This window comes from Bufo gargarizans, unplaced genomic scaffold, assembly GCF_014858855.1.
Source record: "Bufo gargarizans isolate SCDJY-AF-19 unplaced genomic scaffold, ASM1485885v1 original_scaffold_1385_pilon, whole genome shotgun sequence".
Classification (NCBI taxonomy): domain Eukaryota; kingdom Metazoa; phylum Chordata; class Amphibia; order Anura; family Bufonidae; genus Bufo; species Bufo gargarizans.
Window position 1 is genome coordinate 377,448 of NW_025334332.1, and position 25,610 is coordinate 403,057.

The 25,610-nt window shown below is 42.7% G+C and overlaps 1 protein-coding gene across 9 annotated transcripts in view; it reads right to left on the minus strand.

Annotated features, from left to right (window-relative positions):
• LOC122923235 (myocyte-specific enhancer factor 2C) overlaps positions 1 to 25,610 on the minus strand; it is a 260,571-nt gene that overhangs the window by 192,940 nt on the left and 42,021 nt on the right. The gene's annotated exons all lie outside the window — the stretch shown is intronic.

Sequence of the window (25,610 nt, forward strand, 5' to 3'; positions counted from 1 at the left end):
GCCTCAACTAGATTGATAAATTACTCCGCTCCACTACTTTAATTATGTATATGGGATGCAAAATAAATCACCCAACTGCAGCACCTCAATCAAGCACTTTTAAATGATAATTGCGTCTGGGTGAATCAATCTTTTCATTTCTGACATTTTGCTAATTTTAGTTTTGCCGTGGTAATGCTATGCCAGGCGGAGTCCTAATGACAATTCTGCTCCTCACACAATTATGCCACCGGCTTAGGAGATCCATAACTGTACCTGGAATCCGAAACTAACCCCCCCCCCCCCCCCCACTCCCCATCCACCGCCTCCGTACTGGTACCATACAGGAGCATGGGATGGAGGAATGGACAAAAAACTTGGCGCCTTGATGCTTGTTGACACTGGCATTCATACAGATCCGTATGGACAGGGTCTGTGCCAGGCATCATGCACATGGTCGTGTTACAGATCTGCTCTATTCATCCAAAATATGGCTCCCATAGGTTTTCACTGTTCCTTTTATATTGTATACATGCACACGGAGAAAACTGTGGCCCGTTCCATCCGGTGCTTCCCCTAGAGATGGCTTTGCAGTGTGCATGAGGCCTTAGGTCAGTGGTGGTGAACCTATGGCACGGGAGCCCTCTCTGTGGGCACCAGCACCCTGGAAAAAGTAAATGGTGTACCAATATGCCTTAGACTATTCCTGACATCCATCAGCACAGGGTGCACTATGAACAGCACAGGCAGCGCACCGAATGTAGGCAGCTATTATAGCGAACTGATAAAGTACATGGAAGATATACTATATTGGGCTGTAGTATTCAGGGTAAGTTGCAGTGTTGGCACGTTGCGATAAATACGTGGGTATGGGTTGCAGTTTGGGCACTCTGTCTGTAAAAGGTTGACCATTACTGCCTTAGGGTATGCTCTCACATTACATTATTAAAGGGATGGTGTCTACACAAAATTACCTATTGTTTAAATCAAGTTAAACATATTCATTTATAATTTTTTGTACTTTTTTTTGCTTTGGTGTGTTACACACTGGCCACTAGGCCTAAAATATGCCAAAACTTCCTGTTCCTTGAGAGCTGCCACATAGATACAGTAGATTGGAGAGGACCCCATTGGCATCTATGGATTAGAGTTTTCTAGGCATGCTCTGTGACCTGTTCAAAGGTCAGGTGGGAGTAGATAAGCTGTGATATCACCTATTGTTAATGGTGCTATCTATGCAGAGGTGATACCTGTCGTTGTAATTCTTCTGGTGATGATAATATCATGGCTACTGAGAACTTACCTGTACAGAACAGGAAATCTTAACGTATTATCCGGCCTTGTGGCCAATGAAAGAACTGCATGATTATAAGTATTTTTTATTTTAGATAGACAGATAGATAGATGAATCAATAGATACAGTAGATAGATAGATATGAGATAGATATTAGATAGATAGTAGATACAATAGATAGATAGATAGATATAAGGTAGATAGATAGGAGATATATAGATAGATAGTAGAGAACTAGATAGATAAATAGATAGATAGATAGATAGTAGAGAACTAGATAGATAGATATGAGGTAGATAGATACATAGATAGTAGAGAGATAGATAGATAGATAGATATGGAGAGATAGATAGTAGATAGATAGATAGATAGATAGATAGATAGATATAGATAGTAGATAGATAGATAGATAGATAGATAGATAGATATAGATAGTAGATAGATAGATAGATAGATAGATAGATGAATCAATAGATACAGTAGATAGATAGATATGAGATAGATATTAGATAGATAGTAGATACAATAGATAGATAGATAGATATAAGGTAGATATATAGGAGATATATAGATAGATAGATAGATAGATAGATAGATAGATAGATAGTAGAGAACTAGATAGATAAATAGATAGATAGATAGATAGATAGATAGTAGAGAACTAGATAGATAGATATGAGGTAGATAGATACATAGATAGTAGAGAGATAGATAGATAGATAGATAGATAGATAGATAGATATGGAGAGATAGATAGTAGATAGATAGATAGATAGATAGATAGATAGATACAATATATAGATAGATAGATAGATAGATAGATAGATAGATAGATATAGATAGTAGATAGATAGTAGATAGATAGATAGATAGATAGATAGATAGATACAATATATAGATAGATAGATAGATAGATAGATATAGATAGTAGATAGATAGATAGATAGTTAGATAGATAGATAGATAGATAGTTAGATAGATAGATAGATAGATAGATATAGATAGTAGATAGATTGATAGATAGATAGATAGATAGATAGATAGATAGATAGATAGATAGATAGATAGATAAATACAATATATAGATAGATAGATAGATACAATATATAGATAGTAGAGAACTAGATAGATAATAGATAGAGAGATAGATAGAGAGATAGAAGATAGAGAGATAGATATAGCTAGATAGATAGATAGATAAATACAATATATAGATAGATAGATAGATAGATAGATAGATAGATAGATAGATATAGATAGTAGATAGATAGATAGATAGATAGATAAATACAATAGATAGATAGATAGATAGATAGATAAATACAATAGATAGATAGATAGATAGATAGATAGATACAATATATAGATAGTAGAGAACTAGATAGATAGATAATAGATAGAGAGATAGATAGAGAGATAGAAGATAGAGAGATAGATAGATAATAGATAGATAGATAGATAGATAGATAGAGAGATACATAGATAGATAGATAGATAGATAGATAGATAGTAAATAGAGACATGGAAAACAAAAAAATAGATAAAAATGTTTAACATTAAACATGATTTACACAATAGGTCATTTTCTGATGACACATTCTCTTTTTTTTAATGAAATTTCTTCAACTATCCAATTCATCTGAGGGGATGCAGAAATCCATGCACATGCTGCAAAAACCACCCCCTTCATGTACGAAACGCATTTCTACAACAAATCTGCCACACGACAATTCACCTGTAGACAAAGACATCCAGGTGCCGTGCTTTATTTACTCCAGCCTACAGAGCCCCTTGAACTATTTAGTAAAAGGTTAGTTTTGAGTAGAAAGATGGTAAAATCAATCCACTATGTTCAAGAGTCCAGTTAAATCTCCTTAAAAATCAATGAAGAAAATAGTTAAAAAAAAAAAAAGTCTAAAAAGAAATACCGTAGATGGAAAATATAAACTTTCACCTATATTTAGAAGTTATAGAAGAATATCTAAATAATAGGATCCAATTAAATAGACTTAGACAAGGTACAGAATATCAAGGGTTAAATGCAGAATAGCTAATTACACACCAGATTTTCTCCTACTGCTACGCGTGTGCTATGTAACCTATGACATCAAGTTGTGTTTCTCTCTTTGGGTGGGAAGCATTACAAGCGATTTATATTCATGTGTGTAAAATAAAAAGAATATTCCGTTTATTTCCTTTAATCTGACGTCCAACAATCCAGAAATTCTGATAAATAAAATACTGATATCCAGCAAACCGGGAATACGGAGCACAGATAACCAGTTAAGATGCCTCCATTTTATAATGGCATCTTATATCTTATCTTAGATTAACTTCTTAAAGATTTTTATTTATTTTTTTACCCTAGGAAGTAAAATGAAATATAATATTCCAGAACATTTGCTAATCCAAAACTATAAGGCCCAGTTATTGCTATAGTAATGGGATTTTTCTATGCAGAAAATAGCAAATGTCTAGGATAAGCCGACCTGCTATGCGAAGGTCCATAGAGAGCGTTAGATGGATGCATGCAAAATACATAAAACCACAGAGTGCAATTATCAGATAAAATGCACTAGATCAAAGGCTCTTTCTTTGGGGTGTGTCCTTTCTGCTGCAGCTGCAGGCAGTTAAAGGATGGAGCTGAGCATGTGCTTCTGTCTCAGTGAGCAGGACACAGAAAATAGAAAAAGAGCAACCAGCAGGTGGCGCTATACAGATAGATTTCAGTGAATACCTAGTAGCTATATTACATTTTTAATTACATACAATTATAAAAGTAATCAGATCCAGGTGCTGGTTTGAAAACTGTAGAATATATATATTTTTTTATGGGACAACCGCTTTAAAAGGCGTCTGTCACCAGGAAAGTTGCTGTAACACCAGGCACACTGCCTTATAGGACTAGCTCAGCTGAACGTAAAGATACCTTTCACTTAGCGATCTATTGCTTCACTCTGGAGAATAATTGCTTTTAATCCACATGCAAATGAGCAGTTCAGTGCACTGAGGGCGGACCCAAGCCACCCTGTGCACCTATGCTCCTCCTCACCTTGACTGACAAGGCCAGGTTCCAACATAGTCAACTGCATGGCCCCGCCAATCAAAGAGGGGGAGGGTCTGGCAGAGGAAGCAGGGGAATGCATGCACAAAGTGGCTTGGGCCCGCCCTCAGTGCACTTAACGGCATATTTGCAGCAGAAAGACATTATTTTGAACAAACACAGTCCCAATGACATGTCTGTTGCATACACGTAAATATCATTACATGCAAACTGGTTCATATGACATCATGGAGTAGTTGTAATACGAACTATCACTTTTGGAAATTAATGTAAAGCCAATATTCAGATATGCAGCATGAGACCGGGTTTCCTTCACACCAGAGAAAAGATAGCTCATCTCTACTGAATATGTACATGTCCACCAGTGGTGGTCAGTTCGCAGTGTTCGCCAGCGAGCACATGCGGGATGCCATCTTTAGTAAGGTAGACTCACAGGTAAGCCCTTACCTGTGCCTGTGCCGGGAGCCGGCAGTTCCGAGAACAGCAGCCGGGGGCCTTCATCGGGCTGTTCTCGGAACTGCCTGCTCCCGGTGACTTAATTTGATTTCAGACCGGCTTCCGCCACAGGCACAGGTAAGGCCTTACCTGTGCATCGCCGGACGGGTGAGTCTACCTTACTAAAGATGGCAGCCCGCATGTGTTCGCTGGTGAACACTGCGAACTGACCATCACTGATGTCCACTTTAGTCCTTGATAGCTTGTGCCTACATATCCTGGGGGTCATATCCAGGGGCGGATTAAGTGCATGATAGGCCCGGGGCTGTCTACCCAACTTGGGCCCCCCACCCTCCATTTTAGTTTAGTTTATTTTTTTTGTATGAAGAGGCTGCGGTTCTTTATGAGCGCCACAGTCTCTTCTTAGGCCATATGACATCTTCAGACAAAAAAAAATACCCCAAATTGGGTCCTAAACTGAAAAATTTGGTCGTCAAATTTAAAATACATATAATTGTAATAAAAAAGACATGGAGGAGAATACAGCACCACATACCTGTTACATCCAGTGACATCTCCTGTCATGTAGACCTTCTATTTCCTCTTCTCCTCCATTTGACCCAGACCACCATGGCAAATTCTTTTAGCCGCATCTCGTCTCTACAGTTTGTAACACAGACACGTTAGATTTCTCAATTTTTCCATCAACCTCCTCATCCTGGTGTCCCCACAGTGTCATCCTGCCACCCCCAATACTGTGCCCGTTGTGCTCCCCAATGCCTCAGGAACTATACTGCTGAAAAAATAGTGACCCTGATAGATATAATTGGGGTAATTTATCAAACAGGTGTAAAGTAGAACTGGATTTCCAAAAGAGCTGTCAAATATGAAAGGTGGAATCTGATTGGCTGCTATGGGCAACTAAGCCAGTTCTGCATTACACCAGTTTGATAAATTACCCCAAATGTCCCTATAGTGTCCACAGCAGCTATAATGTCCCCTAGAGACCCCCAGTAATAATACCACCCTCTATTGTGCTCCAGGCAATAATCCCTGTATAGTGTCCCCAGAAATAATAGAATTGCCCCTATAGTGCCTCCCCAATAGCAACACCCCCATATAGTAATTTCCACCACACTGCCCCCACATAGTAATCCCCCCATAGTAATTTGCCCCCACACAGTAATTTCCCCCAAACTGCCCCATATAGTAGTTTGCCCCCACACAGTAATTTTCCCCACACTGCCCCCATATAGTAGTTTGCCCCCACACAGTAATTTGCCCCACACTGCCCCCACATAGTAATTTGCCCAACACTGCCCCCACATAGTAATTTGCCCCACACTGCCCCCACACAGTAATTTCCTCCACACTGCCCCCACATAGTAATTTCCTCCACACTGCCCCCACATAGTAATTTCCTCAACACTGCCCCCACATAGTAATTTCCACCACACTGCCCCCACATAGTAATTTCCACCATACTGCCCCCACATAGTATTTTGCCCCCACATAGCAATTTTACCACATAGCAATTACCCCACACTGTCCCCACATAGAAATTACCCCATACAGAAATTACCCCACACTGTCCCCACATTGCAATTTCCCCCACACAATAGTTTCCCCCATAGTAATTTGCCCCCACACTGCCCCATATAGTAATTTTTCCCCACATAGCAATTTCCCCACACTGCCCCCACATAGCAATTTGCCCCACACTGCCCCATCTAGTAATTTGCCCCCACACTGCCCCATCTAGTAATTTGCCCCCACATAGTAGTCCCTCTCATAATAATTTGCCCCCACATAGTATTCCCTCTCATAATAATTTGCCCCTACACAATAGTTTTCCCCACACTGCCCCCACATAGTAATTTGCCCCCACATAGCAATTACCCCACACTGTCCCCACATAGAAATTACCCCACACTGTCCCCACATAGCAATTACCCCACACTGTCCCCACATAGCAATTACCCCACACTGTCCCCACATGGCAATTTCCCCCACACTGCCCCCACACAATAGTTTCCCCCACATAGTAATTTGCCCCCACATAGTCCCCACATAGCAATTACCCCCACACAATAGTTTCCCCCACACTACCCCATCTAGTAATTTGCCCCCACATAGTAGTCCCTCTCATAATAATTTGCCCCCACATAGTAATTTGCCCCCACATAGTATTCCCTCATAATAATTTGCCCCCACACTGCCCCATCTAGTAATTTGCCCCCACATAGTATTCCCTCCCATAATAATTTGGCCCCATACAGCCCCCACATTCCCCCCCATGTAATCGATTTATCTTCCCTAATAGGTCCTCCTGTGTCCCCCCCAAGTAGGCAAATGAAATAAAAAAATTGAAAATGAACAAAAAATGAAAAAATAAATACTCACCTATGTCCAGGGCCAGGCGCTTGCTCGCAGAGGAAGGCGGGCGGGATGAGTCAGGCGCGTCACAGTGCTGCGTCCCGGCACAGGCGCGCAATGACGTCATCACGCACGCCTGTGCCGGGATTTCACTACCGCATAGGCCTCAGGCCTACAAGGCCTGAGGCCTATGCGGTGAATGCCGGTGATCGGCGACGGGACAGGGAGCTATGCGCTCCCGTGCCCCGCCGCAGTATGTGGGCGTTCGGGTCAGCGTTGGGCACCCCAGCGGTGCTGGGCCCGGGGCTGCCGACCCGAACGTCCCTATTGTAATCCGCCACTCGTCATATTGCTGGGACCCACCCCGATCATGAGAATGGGGGCCCCAGTACTCCATGGAGCCCCCTGAAATGGACGGAGAGGCTGGTTGGAAATACGTGTGGCCTTTCTATGGGAACCGAGTACAGAGATCAGAATACCCCTTTAAGATCTAATAGATTATTTATCAACCTATAGAATTATGAATCAACCTATAAACAAATAAACCCTCGTAGCAAGAGATTGGCTCTAATGTCATCTCCAAATGGGGTTGTTGGGAGGTATTTGCATTAGGAGTCCAGTCTCATGTCAGAAGTAGTGTTGATCGCGATATTCTAAATTGCTAATTTTTGATCGCAAATATCAGCACTTCTTTAGTGCCGATTTGCACAATCGCAAATATATTGGATCACTCTATCTGCATATAAAGCCATTGTTCTGCCATGCATGCGAAATGTCATTAAAAACAGTGCTGTAATGTAACATTACGTACAGTGATCAGGAGTTCTTCCTCACCGTCACGAAAGTTGCTGCCAACCATTTTCTCCAGTCTCAGGAAACTTCTAGCAGCTTGAAAAATGTAGCAAAAGTGAGCCACGCCTGTATTGCGAGCGCTTTACACGAATATTACATTACATCACATTATTATTTTTGCAATCAAGAAAATAATGACTGGAGATCACGAATTCTAGAATTTGCAAATTTATTGCAAATATTAGGCCAGAAATTTGCGAAATATTGTGAAAACGAATATTGCCTATGCTGCTCATCACTAGTCAGAAGCTGAGCCTGTTGGAGGGTCCATGTAAAATGTATACAATTTATTACTAGTGCGGACCTGTCAGTGGTATGCCTGCTTTGGTAAATAAATGTATTGCCCATAAAATAAAGTTGGTTCATTAAAAAAAAAAAATTATGTGGTGTCATCCCTCTGTTTTTCCTCCTAGAAATATATGAATAAAATAACAACTGGGTGTTATCAGTTGGAGGTGTGACATGGTCCAATCAGTGCTGACTGTGCTGGGACAAGGAACATACTGTAGTAACACCCAACTGCTTTTCTTTTCATAAATTGCTAGGAGGAATAATGGAGAAACAGTTCTAACAAAATATGGAATACAAGTATTCACAAAAATGGTCATGTCAGGAGAGCTAACAGATCCACTTTAAAGGCTCAGACTGTATGGAGAAGCCCTTAGGGCACTGCCGAGAACACAATATATGACCATAGCTCATTCCTAGTTGCCAACCAGGCAAGAACAACTGAAATCTTTGACAAGAAGGTTCTATGTAGAGAAAACCCCTTGGACCTAATCAGCTGTTATCACATCCTGGAGTTTCATGTAAAATTATCGCAAATTATTCCAAAATGTAACCAATGAGTGCAGCCAGTGTGCGGTATAAATGATGACATATAGTGACGTGTATATTTTACAACCAGCTGCTATACTAAGGGATTCTGTAGTGGCTATTGAACTGTTACATAACCATGACAGGCTGCTTCATGGGATGTGTGGAAAATGGTTGATAACTGGGCTGGACATTGGCGGGCCCACCCCGCAGAGACCGGTGTCTTCCCAGCTGGTGGGCTGTTTGAAGACAGGAAGCAGAAATTGGGGAAGATAAGTCAGGGCTGCCGCAGCAGTTTTACTCTATGCAAATAAACAACTTCCTTAGAAAAGCAGCTCTGGTGTTTAGATAAATGTTACCGCTCTGACACGACCATATCATTACTGTAACGAGATCTGATTACAAGGCATTTGTTTGTTCCACTTTTCCAAAGCATCATTTCCACCACCAACTTTTGTTTAAAGAGTGTCATTATTTCCAAGTGATAACTACTAGACGGTATCCCCCAGAGTTCATGCATGAGACCTGCCCACCCAGAGAATCGCTTACAGACATGTCATATTCTGTATATCTACAATATATATATATATATATATATATATATATATTCTAATAAATCGTAGGAATGCCCTACCAAATTATTAAGAAAACTAGTAGCTGTCTCACTAGCTACTGACATCAGGTATAGGCTCGGGTAATGTTATTCCACCGGAGTCCAGAAGAGATTGATTTCTGCAGACTATCACACTGTAGCATAGGTCAAAGAGAGGAGACCCCATAGCAATGATGAAAGGAACACCGAAAACAGAAAAGGAACGACAAAAATTCAAGCAACTCCCTCCTTCTTAACATGAAAACCTAAAGAATTTTGTCTGTATTCCAGGAGAGCTACCATGTCTCACTCCTCCTTCTCCTCACTGTAATGTGACTGGCTGTAAGACAGCTGGCTATAGCAAGAGCCTCCCTGATGTGTCCTGTCTGCAGGGAGTTAAGCTCCACCTCCTTGGCTAAGCCCTACCCCATATAGCTGAAGATGGGACAGATCAGGAGGAGATTAAGAGGGTTGTCCAAGATTTTGATACTGATGATTTAACCTCAGGATAGGTCATCAACATCAGATTGGGGGAGGTCCGACTGCCAGCACCCTAGTCGATCAGCTGTTTGAAGAGGTTGTGTTACTCTGGTGAGTGCTGCAGCCTCTTCCTAGGCCAGTGACATCACATTCATCAGTCAAGTGAATGGGTCTGAGGTGCAAAACCAAGCACAGCACATACAATGATATTTATTCTCCTATTAATACCCCTTCCATAACAATTGAGCCCTTGAATCCTCATCACTCCAGTAAAAAACAAACAAGGTTGGGCCCCATCTCTTCTAGGGGCCCTATAGCAGTCGCACAATATGCCCCTATGGTATGTACACTCTTGTCATCTTTCAATTTTACCATTGAAATGGAGGATGCAATATTTTATACTTTGACTATGCTTGTAAGCAAACCAAGAAGTTATGTGCCCCCTCACAGTAGTTGTGCCCAGTTATGTGCCCCCCTCAAAGTAATATGCCCAGTAAAGTGCCCCCTTACAGTAATATGCCCAGCTGTGCCCCCTTCACAGGCAGTAAAAAAAATAATAAAAAATAAACTCCCCATACTCACCTTGTTCCCCAGCAGCAGCAGGATACATGGAGTTCCCGGGGGAAATGGTGGAGCTTCATCATTATAGGCAGCTGTCTCTTCTTCTCTGCTGCCATAAAGCGGGACATACCTCCCCCGTACCAGGACCACGGGACAGACACTGAAATCCAGGACTGTCCTGCCAGATCCGGGATGGTTGGGAGGTATGCGCCACCATAACATCTACCAAGTAAAATGTAATGCACCGGGTTCATCATAGATTAGCAATATAAAGTGAAAATGAAACATGGTGGTAGACAGCAAGAACCACGAGGCTCAGTCATCAGCAGAGAGTAAACTGTGGTTTATATTCACACATAATTAGAAATGCATCTGCTAATAAATACCAGTCAGTGCCATTAATCTCATCTCTGAGGTTGTAGATATTGGTTCATTTGCAGCATCTGACAACAGCTTAATGTTGTTTATTAACAGCACGAGTCTGTTTGGGAGCCCACATAGAATCTATCAAAAAAGGTAAGAAATCAGCAACATCAACACCATGTAAACAAAATCAGGAGATTAAGAAGATACGCGGAGAACATCTTCCACCTCTTTATCATGTCTCACAACCCTGAATTTCATCTGAGTCACGCTGTGTTATCCAATCTTTGCAGGAAATCTGCAGCAATATCAAATAACTCCCACAAATGCATTTATCTGTTGGAATAACAGCAAAACTCACAATGACTAAGAATCATAATATATGGCTCCATAAATATAACTACAGTAAATTGTGTTCACCCTGGGACCGGGGACACAATCAAAACTTCTGGAATAAGCTGTGGTGGATTTGGCATTTCTGGAGTCCCAAGAAAAATGATATCAGGGGCCCTCGTCACACCACTGAGCTTCTCCCCATTGCATCACTAAGCTCCGCCCTGTCACGCCATCAAGCCCTGCCCCACTCAACCCGCTAAGCACCACTCTCAGCTTAACTGCTTAGATCTGCTACTGATCTTTAGCAGGGTATGGCCTCCAACCCGAACGAAAACCAGCTGCACAGGTGGCATGTCCACCATTGGTTTTAACTTTTTTTTTAAAAAATTTGGCCAACCGTTTGTGTCCAGCAGGGGGCCCCTAATCTCTGGGGCCCCAAGCATTTGCTTGGTTTGCATGTTAGTAAAGTCTGCCCCCAGAAATACTATAGGTCATAGCAGTATAAAACGGTGCAGTGGCGAATGGAAAAGTCATGTGACCTGCTAGAGGGTGAGTTGAAAATGAAGGTGGATGATGAGGGTGCAGGTATATTTTAAACATCTGTGCTAATTAATATGTGAAGACCGATGTTACAGGAAGAAGTCCACAGTGGACATTGATTGCGGTAAGGCAGATCTGTCCCAAATGGATAGAAAAAATTTAAATAAATCACGTTATATAGACGTAGGTGACATAAACCTTATGGATGAGGCTCAGGAGGTGACATGTGGTGAGACATTGAGAGAATACGTACTATTATAACATGGGTGCAATATTTTGCATAGCACTGTATTTTGGGAACAGAATGCTATGTGGCTTTTTTGTGCCATTGTTTTCCTCACTCCTCTGTTTCTTGTTGGATACCCTGTATATACAGAAGATCCATCTGTTGACTCTTGCCCCTTTTAATACACTTTTCCGGGGTTCTCATAGCTGAGCCCCTGTGATAAATCTGGGGCAGGTTACACTGTCTATAGGATTAGTCAATCTGGGCCATTCTGTTCTTTGGGACCATTATGTGGCCAAGTATACAGTGAGGATTAGAAATTCATTGTTGTGCATTGAACAATTGCTTGGGATCTGATCATGAGATCACCTAGTTTTACTGACCTGTATGGGATTAAAGGGGTTAATAAGTGATGACCTCTGCTGAGCATAGGCCATCACTAGCTGATTGTCGGCGGTCCAACACCCCTCATCACTGCCAACTGAGCTACACCGATAAGCTGATTGGCGGGGGTGTGGGGTCTCAGACCCCTGGTGATCAGCTATTAATGGCCTATTCTTTGGATACGCCATCAATTATGTCACTGTTCATACTACACTTTCTTATCCATAATAAGTGGAACATCTATATGGGCGGAAATTTGCACAGGGCCCAGACAAGAGATCCATACAGGCCAGGCCATTGTGCCAACCATTTCTATGACGAGAGCTGTAGCCTAAAACGTCTGGGAGCCAAAACAATATCTATAAGAGCTTTCCCCCTCCGATCATGTGAAGTTTATAATGCTGGTGTCTTCTTGTGTTTGGGAGGGACATTCATACTCCTCAGGCACCAGCGCCTAGGAGATACAGATACTTTTACCATTCCTATAACTAAAACGCTGCCCATAGTATATAGTTACTGGTGGATTGGCATACCAGTCAGGCATTTTCATTCGTATCTGACGATTAGATAGAGATCAATTGTCCCTGTGTTCTTCTGTGCTTTAATACCGGTGCCCACTGCTGCATATAAGCATCCATTCTGCAGAAAAATATATGCAAATGTCCTTCTTTCTGTACAGCTGACATGCTCTACTAGCAGCCTGTGGATTTTCTCTCTTTTCTGTCAGTTGAGGAGCTGACGGGCTCCTTATCTCTGCTCTCTGACATTATAAACACTCATTATAGCTCAGTTCTTATCCTACTGAGTGCTTATGACCTCTGGGTAGTTTAGAGATGAGGTTTATTAGATGACCTGCATAAGGTGAAAGTGAAAGTACCAGCCACACAGCTAGAAAAACAGTTAACCCTTTGTGACAGAACAGCTCAATATTTGTAATAAAGGTCAATTGAAAATAGGATTTTTAGCCAAAAATGAGTAAAATGCAATCTTAAACAAAAATTGCCTTTGAAGGCGTAAAGTATGGGAGGTAATAGGAGAAAAACAATTGTAGTACAGCTCTCTAGGGCACATAAAAACTACAATGCTGTGAGCATTCTATGACTTGTTTGCAGGTCAGTGTATTATAATAAGGTATTACTATAGACATTTTTAAATATGGTGGGAGAACAATAAAATAAGAGCAATTTGTGATTACCATCATATCCTTAATATTATCATATGACATTACCGTCATTATCCGGTGATTAATGACAACCGTTTCCCTGTGATTAATTAAAAAAATGAAAATCAGACTCACATGGATCCAGAGATCCCCCATTCATTGCTCCAATTGCTCTGCTAGATTTATTTCAAGCTGACAGCGCGGGGTGGAGGGTGAGGGGGGGCATGTCCTTTTTCAGGGGATGTGTCCTTACTGCTGCAGCCTCTAATGGTCGCAGCTTGTAACAGCAGATATAGCTGGTAGCAGTTGAAGCATGGAACTGAGCATGTGCATCCACCTCAGCGATGTTACTGAGATCGACAGAGAAATAATATAAAGAACAAACAGCAGGTGGTGCTATACAGATAGATTTTATTGAATAACTCTGGCTATACAACATTTTTCAGATTCAGATGCAGGTGATGGTTTAAAAAATGCAGAATATTTTTTAAAGGACAACCCCTCTAACTAAAGGTTATGACTAGTTCCAATATGGAATTTGATCCGAAGTTTAGGAAAAATTTGATTTGTCACGATGCCGAATTTCCTGACGCTTCGTGGTAATGAATCAGATTTTTTCTAAAATGGCTGTTGCATGTGCTACAAAGTGAAAATGAGAAGCCCGGGAATGCCATATGACCCATAATTTCATGCAGCCAGCCAATCAGCAGATAGCCATCCCCTGTAAGTCGCAGTCCTATAAAAAGCATCATCTCACGCAGGCTCCACAATTTCACAGTGAAAGACGTGACAATCGCTTATATGCTAGAGACAGTGTTGCAGAAAGCTATTAATAGGAGAATATAGGATAGAGACAGTGCAGGGAGATTGTAGGGAGAGTTTTTAGACACTGTAGGGAGAGCATAGGGGGACATCAGGTTGAGTGACATCGCTGTGTGCATGTGTAAACTGCTTGCACAATCTCATTTAATCAGTTACTTTATACATAGAATTACTGTGCCTTAGTATTAAAGGGCAGTCTCATATATCGCAATCTGCATCTTGTTGAACCGCTGACACATTTTATATATAGAATTACTGTGTCTCAGTATTAGAAGGTGGTCTAATATATTGCCATCTGCATCTTGTGGAAATGCTGGCATATTCACAGTTAATCTCTTAGTTTATATATAGAAATACTGTGCCTCAGCATTAACGGGCGGTCTAATATATCACAGTCTGCATCTTGTTCAACTGCTGCAAAATTCATAGTTAATCTGTTACCTTACTGATACAGTTACTGTACACTATGGTCAATAGACAGCTGCCTGGGCCCTCCAAAGGAACCACTGTGCCTCCCATCGGCTGACAACCCCTCTCCAGCAGTCAGGGATCGTCAACATTCCTTCTTATCAACTTTAATGTTGTCTATTGCTCCTGATTAGAGTTGAGCGAACATCTAGATGTTCGGGGAGTTCGGCCAAACTTAAAAAAAAAGTTCGGGCTCGGGACCCGAACTTGATCCGAACTTGGACCCGGACCCAAACCCCATTGAAGTCAATGGGGACCCGAACTTCACTTTATTATTTTCCGTTATAGCATGGTTATAACGGAAAATAATAATATTAGCATATCAGATCGTGAAAACTCATATCCGACAGTATATTCTAACAGAGAGGCGTTCCCACGGCTGTCTGTGGCCGGCCAGTGCTCCTCCTACTGGTAAGTGACAGGTCTGTGCTATAAGCAATGTGCCGCACAGACCTTTCACTTACCAGTAGGAGGAGCGCCAGCCGGCCACAGACAGCGCATGTAAGTATAATGCTGCTAAAAGTGCTAGGCAGCCAGGACTGCAGTAGCGTCCTGGCTGCCATGGAAACCGATCGGAGCCCCAGCGATTAAATTGGGACTCCGATCGGAACTGCTGCTCCGCTGCCACCAATGATGGGGGGGTTGTTAACCAATGATTTTAATTAGGGGGGGGACTGAGGGGAGGCCGCACTGGACACCGATGATTTTAATAGGGGCTGGGTGGGGGGCTGCACTAGCCACCAATCATTTTAATAGAGGGGGGGTGGGGTGGCGGGGCTGCACTACCCGTAAAGGATTTTAATACTGGGGAGGGAGCGAAGGGGGGCCGCACTAGCCACCAATGATTTTAATAGGGGGTGGATGGGGGTGGGGGGGATGCACTAGCCACAAATGATTTTAATACTGGGGAGGGAGGGAGGGAGGGAGGGAGGGGAGGCTGCACTGGCCACTAATGATTTTATTACTGAGGAGTGAGGGGGGTCTGGCCCCCTGCTGCCTGTCAGCACCTGATCTCTTACACCTGAGGGGTTAATTGTGCAGATCACAGCCCCCTGTAAGAGATCAGGTGCTGCCAGGCAGCAGGGGGCCGTTATGTCCACAGTTCTCAGTATATTCTAACTTGAAGCGTCCCCATCACTATGGGAACGCTTCTGTGTTAGAATATACTGTCGGATCTGAGTTTTCACAATCTAACTCAAATCCGATGGTATATTCTAACATAGAGGCGTTCCCATGGTGATGGGGACGCTTCAAGTTAAAATATACCATCGGATTGGAGAAAACTCCGATCCGATGGTATATTAATATTACCCGAACACCGAACCCGAACTTTTACTGAAATGTTCGGGTTCTGGTTCGGGTGCCGAACACCGTAAAGTTTGGTACGAAGCCAAACTTTACAGTGTGTATTCGCTCAACCCTACTCCTGATGCTCCTCTTCACTTGTTTCGACTGTAATCGATCACCGAGATGATTGCAAAAAGACAACAGTATGTGTGCACTCATCTAATGGTGCAGAAGCTGAACGTGCACCTGGCCAAGTTACTGGTACAATAGTCCCCCCCTTTCCATGTAGTCGACTGTGGAAGTAGTATTCAGTAGAATATATCATTCTTTTTTTTTTTTTGCACCCCTTGGGGGGACCAGGTCTTAATGATGACCATCCTCCATCTTTTGATGGCTTTACTTCTTGCAAATCATCCTTCAAAGTCTCCGTGCCCTAGAAAAGTCAACAAGATGCAGAGAGTGGAGGAGCTGGATCCTACTAATGACATATTCCCATTGATATCAGATAATGTGGAAAAGAAGAGGTTCTTTCGCTTGTGGGGAAGGAGACCGGTTTGGATTGGAGAAGTGGGATTGCAACTAGGGGTTGGGGGGCTTTCTTCTTGTGTCTCTCCGGGAATGACTCATGACCGGTTTTCTCTCCTCTTGGAGCAAACTGCCCGGTCACCTGCTGCACCATGAGGTACTCTTCGTATGCAGTTTCAGGATACAAGGGTTAAAGATAAGTATAACTTTAATTATTGGGTAAGATTTAGATAGTGGTCAACTATTGGCCCCATGTGGCCACTGTATGTAATTCTCATACAAAAGGGGCATTTTCAGGAGATTGCAGGCCACAACAGGAATAATTAGCCTATTGTACCACGTACCTAACCAGCCAAACCCCATACCAGCAACAGTCCCTGTTTGGCCAATATATTATATGGCAGCTATTAGTTTCAGGCTTCTGTACCTTATGAAAAAAATCCAGCGGCCATGTTTAATTATTGCAAAATGCTGTAATTCATGTTTAAACAGAAATTCTATCTAGTTCATAGTATATATTTGTATATTTGGGCCCATTTTTGGCTTTACATTTTTGTTTTTTTGAAACATTCCAATAGCTATAACCTTTTTAAATTTCCATTCATATAGCCATATGAGGGCTTTTTTTCCAGGGGAAAAGCTGTACTATTTAAGAGCACCATTCAATTTACCATGTCTGTTATTGGAAAAAGGGAAACAAATGTTTTTTGTGGAATTGAATTGAAAAAACAAAACAAAATCAAACTACATTCCAGCAAGTTTTTTTAGGTTTTGACATGACAGTGTTTACTGTGCGCTAAAAATGAAGTGTTATGTCCAATAGGTCGGCACTGCAGGTAAGTTTTTGTGGTGCTCGCGTCCTAGGATTGGCATCCCACGAAACAACAGCAAAGAAGGGCCGACACTCACTTTCAGTTATCTTCAAAAATTCAGTTTATTGTCACATACACTGTTTGACAAAGACACCTGTGAGTGTCGAAACACGTCACAGGACTATGTGACAATAAACAGAATTTTTGAAGATGACTGAAAGTGAGTGTCGGACCTTTTTTACTGTTGTGCGCTAAAAATGTCATAACATTCTTATTCTGCGGTTCAATCTAAATATGGTGATACCAAACTTAAACATTTTCAAAAATTGATTTGCATCATTTTTTGACAGCCATAATTTTTTGTCTACGGAGCTGTATGAGGGATTGTTTTTTGCGGGACGAAATTTAGATTTTTTTGGTAAAATTTTTATGGTATGCACGACTTTGTGATCACTGTTATTAATTTTGTTTTTGGGGGGGTTAACAAAAACGGCGAATCATGTGTTTTTTTTTTTTTTTTACATTACAGCACATTTTTATACATTTTTTAATAGTTCAGACATTTTTGAACGAGGCGATACCTAATATATTTTTTTGTTGATATATTTTTATAGGTAAAATTAGGAAAGGGGGTGATTTTTATTGTTTATTTTACCCCCCTTAGGGACTAGAACCTGGGATCCTTTCCTCCCTTGTCCTATTGAACCTAATAGAGATGTATTCGGGTGAAAAGCATTTTGACGCACTGCTTGCTGAGCTGTGACTCATACACAGCAGGGAGGTTACCATGGCAGCTATGGGAAGCTTCAAAAGCGTCCAGGTTGCCATGCTGATCGGATACCTGCGGGGGGTTCAGATTGGAAGGCAGAGGGAGACACATCCGTCTGCCTTAACTCACGGATGCCATGATCGGTGTTGATTGTGGCATCTGAGGGGTTAAATGATGGGAATCAGCGGGATCCCCATTCCCCATCATTGCGGCCTAGTGTCTGCTCTACCTGCTGAGAATGGAGCATGCTCACTGCAGCAGCCCGCTCCATACATTCCCTCAGCCACTGCAAAGTAGGAGTATACCTCATTTATAATTTTTCAAAACTACGCTCATTACTAGATAGGACCATATATATATATATATATATATATATATATTCTTTTTTTTTTTTTTTTCAATGGTTTGGCATGTAATAAAGTGTAATCTTAAAATGCACAAAAAAGCTATTAAATATAAATTTTAGGAGAAAGAACTTACATTCCAATATTGTATTATATACCCATCATAGTGAGAATATTATGCTACAATTTTATTATACAGTATGTGTATTACTCTTAATTATGTCATTTAGATTCTTCTGAATGGGAACAGAGAAAAAAAACTTGTGATAATGACTGGGAAAATATATGACATTACATGTTAGTGCTGTAAGAGCATTCTTAGGATACAGATATAATAGGATTATTGTATGTATTCCATCATTTTAAATGGGATTGAGAAACATCTTACCTTATAGATATTTCAAGCAAGATAAAGCACTTCACGAAAACTTAGAGTAAATTTTCGTTTCCGCTCTTCCACACAGGTAACAATTTTCTGTGTTGCTTTGAAAACTCTGCCCCCACCCGCATCCATCATCCCACTGTAATAATAGCAAAGCAGTGAGCTGAGGTCTTTCTTCCTGCTCCTGCCTGCTCTTAACCTGGGCTCATGCTGGGTGTAGCTCTTGAAATAAGCTTTAAAAAAATATATTTTAAAGGGAGCTGGGTTCGTTGCCAAAGCAACCCACCCAGAGATGAATCAAGGCAATAGATTAATATATCTCTCTGATTGTTCGCTAACTGGATTTGTTCTATAGGGAGCCAAAGAGATCTCTCTTGTCATTTAACCTAAAGGAAATGTTAAAAAACTAGAATTAAGTAATTACAATGTCATAAAAAAGTATATAAAGCCTATCTGCATTTAACTTTAACTGCGCAGCATTAATCCCTCCAGAACCACAGTCAATGTACATTAGATGCTGGGGTATGTGCATTCACTAAGCTCCTTTGCCTTAGGGCTTCTTCACACAACCGTGTGAAGCCCGTGGTGTGGATCGCAAATTGCGGTCCACAATCCACTGGCACCGACCGCGGCCCAGTCGTATGGGGATCGCTGACCCATTAACTTGAATGGGTCTGCGATCCGTCCGTTCCGCAAAACGATAGAGCATGTTCTATCTTTTTGCAGTGCAGAGGCACGGAACCCCAGGAAGCACTCCGTAGTGCTTCCATAGTGTTCCGTTCCTTTCTTCCGTTCCGCATCTCCGGATCTGCGGACCCATTGAAGTGAATGGGTCCGCATCCGTGCTGCGGAATGCACACGGAGCGCTGCCCGTGTATTGCGGATCCGCAAATTCGGTCTGCAAGACGGTGACGGGCAGCACACGTTCATGTGAATGAGCCCTTAGGATAAATCGGGCCAGGTTGACTAAGTGGCAAACCGTGTTGATTAAAAATTGCAGACAGTCTTTTGATTTACTTGCATACATGGAGACATTGTAGATAAACGGTTATTCCAGTAAAAAAGATAATTTTAAGGTCCATTGTAGAGGCAGTATTCCAAAGTAAAAAATAAAAAAATAGATAAAATAGATAAATAAATACAGAAAATAAATAAATAGATAAATGCATAAAATAGATAAGCAAGTAAATAAAAGAGATGCATAAAATGAATATTCTCTCTTTATTCTGAAGTTTACTCCCATTATGGCAGACTGTATACTTCGAATTCCCTTTCCCACGGGAGGTATTATCTCCTTGAGCGCTAATGCTCCCCTGCGGAGTAATGCATTTTGTAAGCCCTGCCATGTCAAATGGGTGGAGGGAAATGACAACTACTACTCAGAGCATATTGCTGTCCCAGCAGTGGTTGTCGAACCCAGTCAGGCATTGACCTGAATATGTTCACTTTAACACTAACTACTTTAATACTGTACCATAGGGACAAGATTATGGAACTAAATGTAACGGAGAAGCTTCACATAGGATGGAAATTGTTCTTTTAAACTGTTTTAGAAAATGTACAGAACTAATGAAAATATGTGCAATGACTAATAGTGTTGGGTGCGAATATTTGAATTGCGAATTCTAATCATGAATATCGCGACTTTGAGAATTTGCGAATATTTAGGATATAGTGCTATGCTCTATATTCGTATTCGCGAAGAGTGTTGAATATTCTAATCGTGAATTTACCGCGAATTTATCGGGAATATCGGCACTTACCAACATCCCAAGCAACCAATAGGGAAGTTGCCTACCCCTTAGTGTTGATCGCGAATATTCTAATTGCAAATTTTTATCATGAATATATTACATTGCCCATTTTTGCAATCAAGTAAAGAATGACTGGAGATCACAAATTCTTGAATTTGTGAATTTATGCTAAATATTCGGCCCAAAATTAGCGAAATATCGTGAATTAGAATATTGCCTATGCCGGTCATCACTAATGGCTAACTGGAATTTTTATTTGTGCACATTTGGTGTTAAAGGGAATGTGTCATCAGAAAATGACCTATTGTTTAAATCACGTTTTTATGTTAACCACCTCCCGACCGCTGTACGCACCGATGCGTCCGGGAGGTGGTTGATTTGTTCCTCCTGGACGCATCGGCGCGTCATCTCGCGAGACGCGAGATTACGTCACAGCCGGCCCGCGCATGCGCATCGCGGGCCGGCTTTTCACAGCACAGTATTTCGTCAGCAGCCTGCCGGCCACGATCATTGGCTGGCAGGTTGCTGATTTTTAAAAAATCCAATCAGCAGCCATTTAACCCCACATATTAGTAAATATGATGGGGTTATATGGCTGCTGTGCTCCTCTGCTCCTTCTTTTGGTCGGTTGGTTCCAGCAGAGGAGCAGAAGAGCACATCATCACTGTGAGTACCCACTACACCACACTTAGCCCCCAGATCACCCCAATTAACCCTTTGATCACCCCTTTGATCGCCCCTGTCAATCACTAGTGAAAGGAAAAAAGTGATCAGTGCAAACTGTCACTTTTTTTTTCCACTGGTATTGACCGTTAGGTTTCAGTATAGTTTAGGCCCCTTGGTTAGGTAGTTTAGGGATCGGTTAGCGCCCAGCCCACCGCACCGCAGTCCGTTATTCGCTGATTAGCGTATCGCTAATCAGCATTTGTACTTTTATAGTATCTGGAAGTGATCAAAACTGATCACGGTCAGATCTATAATAGTACTAGTGTCACTTTAGTTCTCTCTCCACCCAAAACGCAGTGTTTGCCCGATCAGGCCTGATCGGTCGCCCACACGTGCGTACACCCACGCCCGCCCCACCGCAGTGACAAAAAAAATTTTTTTTTTTGATCGCTGCACATTCACTTTACACGCACTGCGGCGATAAAAAAAATCAGTTTTGATATTTTTTATCAACCGCAGCGCCCTCCGGTACTTCGCTAGCCTCCCATTTGTAAGACAGGCTTGCTTTTTTTTTCTTGGGTAGTCTCAGGGAATACCCCTAAATTTAGTTGCCCACATGTCTAACAGGGGGTATTCCTCTGAAGAGGCCTACAGGCTTCTGACCCAGTCGGATGAGGAGTGGGAACCCTCATCTGATGAATCCAGCGGGTCAGAATACGAACCTGTAGAAAGCAGTGGCTCTCTGACCCAAAGTTCGGACGAGGAGGCTGAGGTCCCTGATACCACCAGGCGTACCCGGCCCCGTGTCGCTAGACCGCAGGTTGCGCAGGATCCGCTTCAAGAGCAGCAGAGTGGGGCTGGTGCTGTCGGATTACGTGGTGAGGCATACACCAGCAGCCCAGCCCTTCCTGGACCTAGTACCAGCACTGCCGTACAACCTGGTGAAGTAGCGAGCACCAGAAGGGCAGTTGAAGCTGGTACGGTGGCACGTGCAGTAGTGACCCCGTCGCAGCCACCGCAAAGACGTGCCCGTAGAGCCCCTAGAGTCCCTGAGGTGCTGGCAAACCCTGATTGGCAGTCCCCAACTTCAGCCGCACCTGTAGTTTTCCCTTTCACCGCCCAGTCTGGAGTTCGGGTTGAGACAGCTCAGATCGATTCGGCCCTGGGATTTTTTGAGCTGTTCTTGACTGCGGAGCTTTTAGACTTAGTCGTGGCAGAGACAAACCGGTATGCCACACAATTTATCACCGCTAACCCGGGAAGCTTTTATGCCCAGCCTTTCCGGTGGAAACCAGTCCAAGTTTCCGAACTTAAAACTTTTCTGGGCCTCCTCCTCAACATGGGCCTGACAAAAAAGCATGAATTGCGGTCATATTGGTCCACGAACCCGATTCATCACATGCCCATGTTCTCTGCTGCTATGTCCAGGACACGATTTGAGACCATCCTGCGTTTCCTGCACTTTAGTGACAACACCACCTCCCGTCCCAGAGGCCACCCAGCTTTTGACCGGCTCCACAAAATTCGGCCCCTCATAGACCATTTCAACCTGAAATTTGCAGATTTGTATACCCCTGAGCAAAACATCTGCATAGACGAGTCCCTGATACATTTTACCGGGCGCCTTGGCTTCAAACAATACATCCCAAGCAAGCGCGCCCGGTATGGGGTCAAATTGTATAAGCTCTGTGAAAGGGCCACAGGCTATACCCACAAATTTCGGGTCTATGAGAGAAAAGATCAGACCCTGGAGCCGGTCGGTTGCCCTGACTACCTGGGGAGCAGTGGGAAGACAGTTTGGGACTTGGTGTCACCCTTATTCGGCAAGGGGTACCATCTTTATGTGGACAATTTCTACACAAGTGTGGCCCTCTTTAGGCATTTGTTTCTAGAACGGATTGGCGCCTGTGGTACCGCGCGAACTAGTCGCGCGGGCTTCCCCCAACGGCTCGTTAGCACCCGTCTTGCAAGGGGGCAGAGGGCCGCACTGTGTAACGAAGAACTGCTCGCGGTGAAATGGAGAGACAAGCGTGACGTTTACATGCTCTCCTCCATTCACGCAGACACGACAATACAAATTGAGCGAGCAACCCGTGTCATTGAAAAGCCCCTCTCAGTCCACGACTATAACCTCCACATGGGAGGGGTCGACTTCAATGACCAGATGTTGGCTCCGTATTTAGTTTCCCGATGCACCAGACGCTGGTATAAGAAGGTGTCTGTATATTTGATTCAATTGGCTCTGTACAATAGTTTTGTTCTCTACAGTAAGGCTGGGAGAACTGGATCCTTCCTCAAATTTCAGGAAGAGATCATCGCGAACCTCCTGTATCCAGGAGGTTCCGTGGCCCCATCCACCAGTGTAGTTAGCCGTCTACACGAGCGACACTTCCCCAGTGTCGTTGCTGGTACCTCAAACCGACCGCCACCCCGAAAAAAATGTCGTGTCTGTAGCAGGAGTGGAATAAGGCGTGACACCCGCTATTTCTGCCCTGACTGTCCGGACCACCCTGCCCTATGCTTAGGGGAGTGTTTCCGAAAGTACCACACACAGGTACACCTAGCATAGGGATCATCTCACCAGGATAGGCACACAGGGCTATTAGGGCCCATTCACTCACAGCTGCTGCAAACGTCTCCTTTCACATGGGACAAAGTGCCTAACGCACTTCGCCACATCTTTGGGCGATTTGCGCTTTGCACATTGACCCATGGGGAAGGAGAGGTTTGTTCTATAAAGGTAAAAAAAACAAAAAACAAAACAAAAAAAAAACACCAGTAAGCAAACAGGTTAATGTTTAGTTCCAAAAGTTAAAGTTTACAGGTTCTGTTCCAAAGTTAATAAAATTATTGCGTTGTGGCCTGGTTTTTTCTTTCTTTTTTTTTTTGTTTTTTTACCTTCCAGGTGGACCAACCGATCTACTAGCTGCAGCACCGATGTGCATTCTGACAGAAGCATTGCGCTGCTGTCAGATTACACGCAAGTCGGTGTATGCGGCGCTGCAAGACGGGATTTTCTCCTCTGCAGTGACAGATACGTTTGCCGAGGCATACGAGCTGAGGAGGAGGCGGCGTTCCTATGCTTTGGCAAACACTTTGTATATATATATATATAAAAAAAAAAATCCCGGCAATGATTTATTCATCCACATCGATTGATGCGAATGGAGAAATCTGGTTTGCCAGGGCATACGAGCTAAGTGGGTATGGATGTAGGGCGGAGCTCCTATGTCCTGGCAGACGCCTTTCCCCTCCATTTTTTTTTTTGGGCAGAGATTTTTTCATCCACATTGATCGATGCGAATGAAGAAATCTGTGCCGTTCATTTTTTTCTTTCAGCCCAGAGGCTGAACGGAAAAAAAAATCTCATTACCTGTATGCTCAATATAAGGAAAATAGCAGAAACTCCTAATGCTGGCCATACATGTAATGATTGCAGAGACCCTCAAATGCCAGGGCAGTACAAACACCCCACAACTGACCCCATTTTGGAAAGAAGACACCCCAAGGTATTTGCTGAGGGGCATATTGAGTCCATGAAAGATTGAAATTTTTGTCCTAAGTTAGCGGAAAGTGAGACTTTGTGAGAAAAAACAAAAAAAAATCAATTTCCGCTAACTTATGCGAAAAAAAAAAAAATTCTATGAACTTACCAGGCCCCTCATTGGATACCTTGGGGTGTCCTCTTTCCAAAGTAGGGTCACATGTGGGGTATTTATACTGCCCTGGCTTTTTAGGGGCCCTAAAGCGTGAGAAGAAGTCTGGGATCCAAATGTCTAAAAATGCCCTCCTAAAAGGAATTTGGGCACCTTTGCGCATCTAGGCTGCAAAAAAGTGTGACACATCTGGTATCGCCGTACTCAGAATAAGTTGGGGAATGTGTTTTGGGGTGTCATTTTACATATACCCATGGTGGGTGAGATAAATATCTTGGTCAAATGCCAACTTTGTATAAAAAAATGGGAAAAGTTGTCTTTTGCCAACATATTTCTCTCACCCAGCATGGGTATATGTAAAATGGCACCCCAAAACACATTCCCCAACTTCTCCTGAGTACGGTGATACCAGATGTGTGACACTTTTTTGATGCCAAGGTGGGCAAAGGGGCACATAGTCCAAAGTGCACCTTTCGGATTTTGCAGGCCATTTTTTACACATTTTGATTGCAAAGTACTTCTCACACATTTGGGCCCCTAAATTGCCAGGGCAGTATAACTACCCCACAAGTGACCCCATTTTGGAAAGAAGACACCCCAAGGTATTCTGTGAGGGGCATGGTGAGTTCCTAGAATTTTTTATTTTTTGTCGCAAGTTAGTGCAA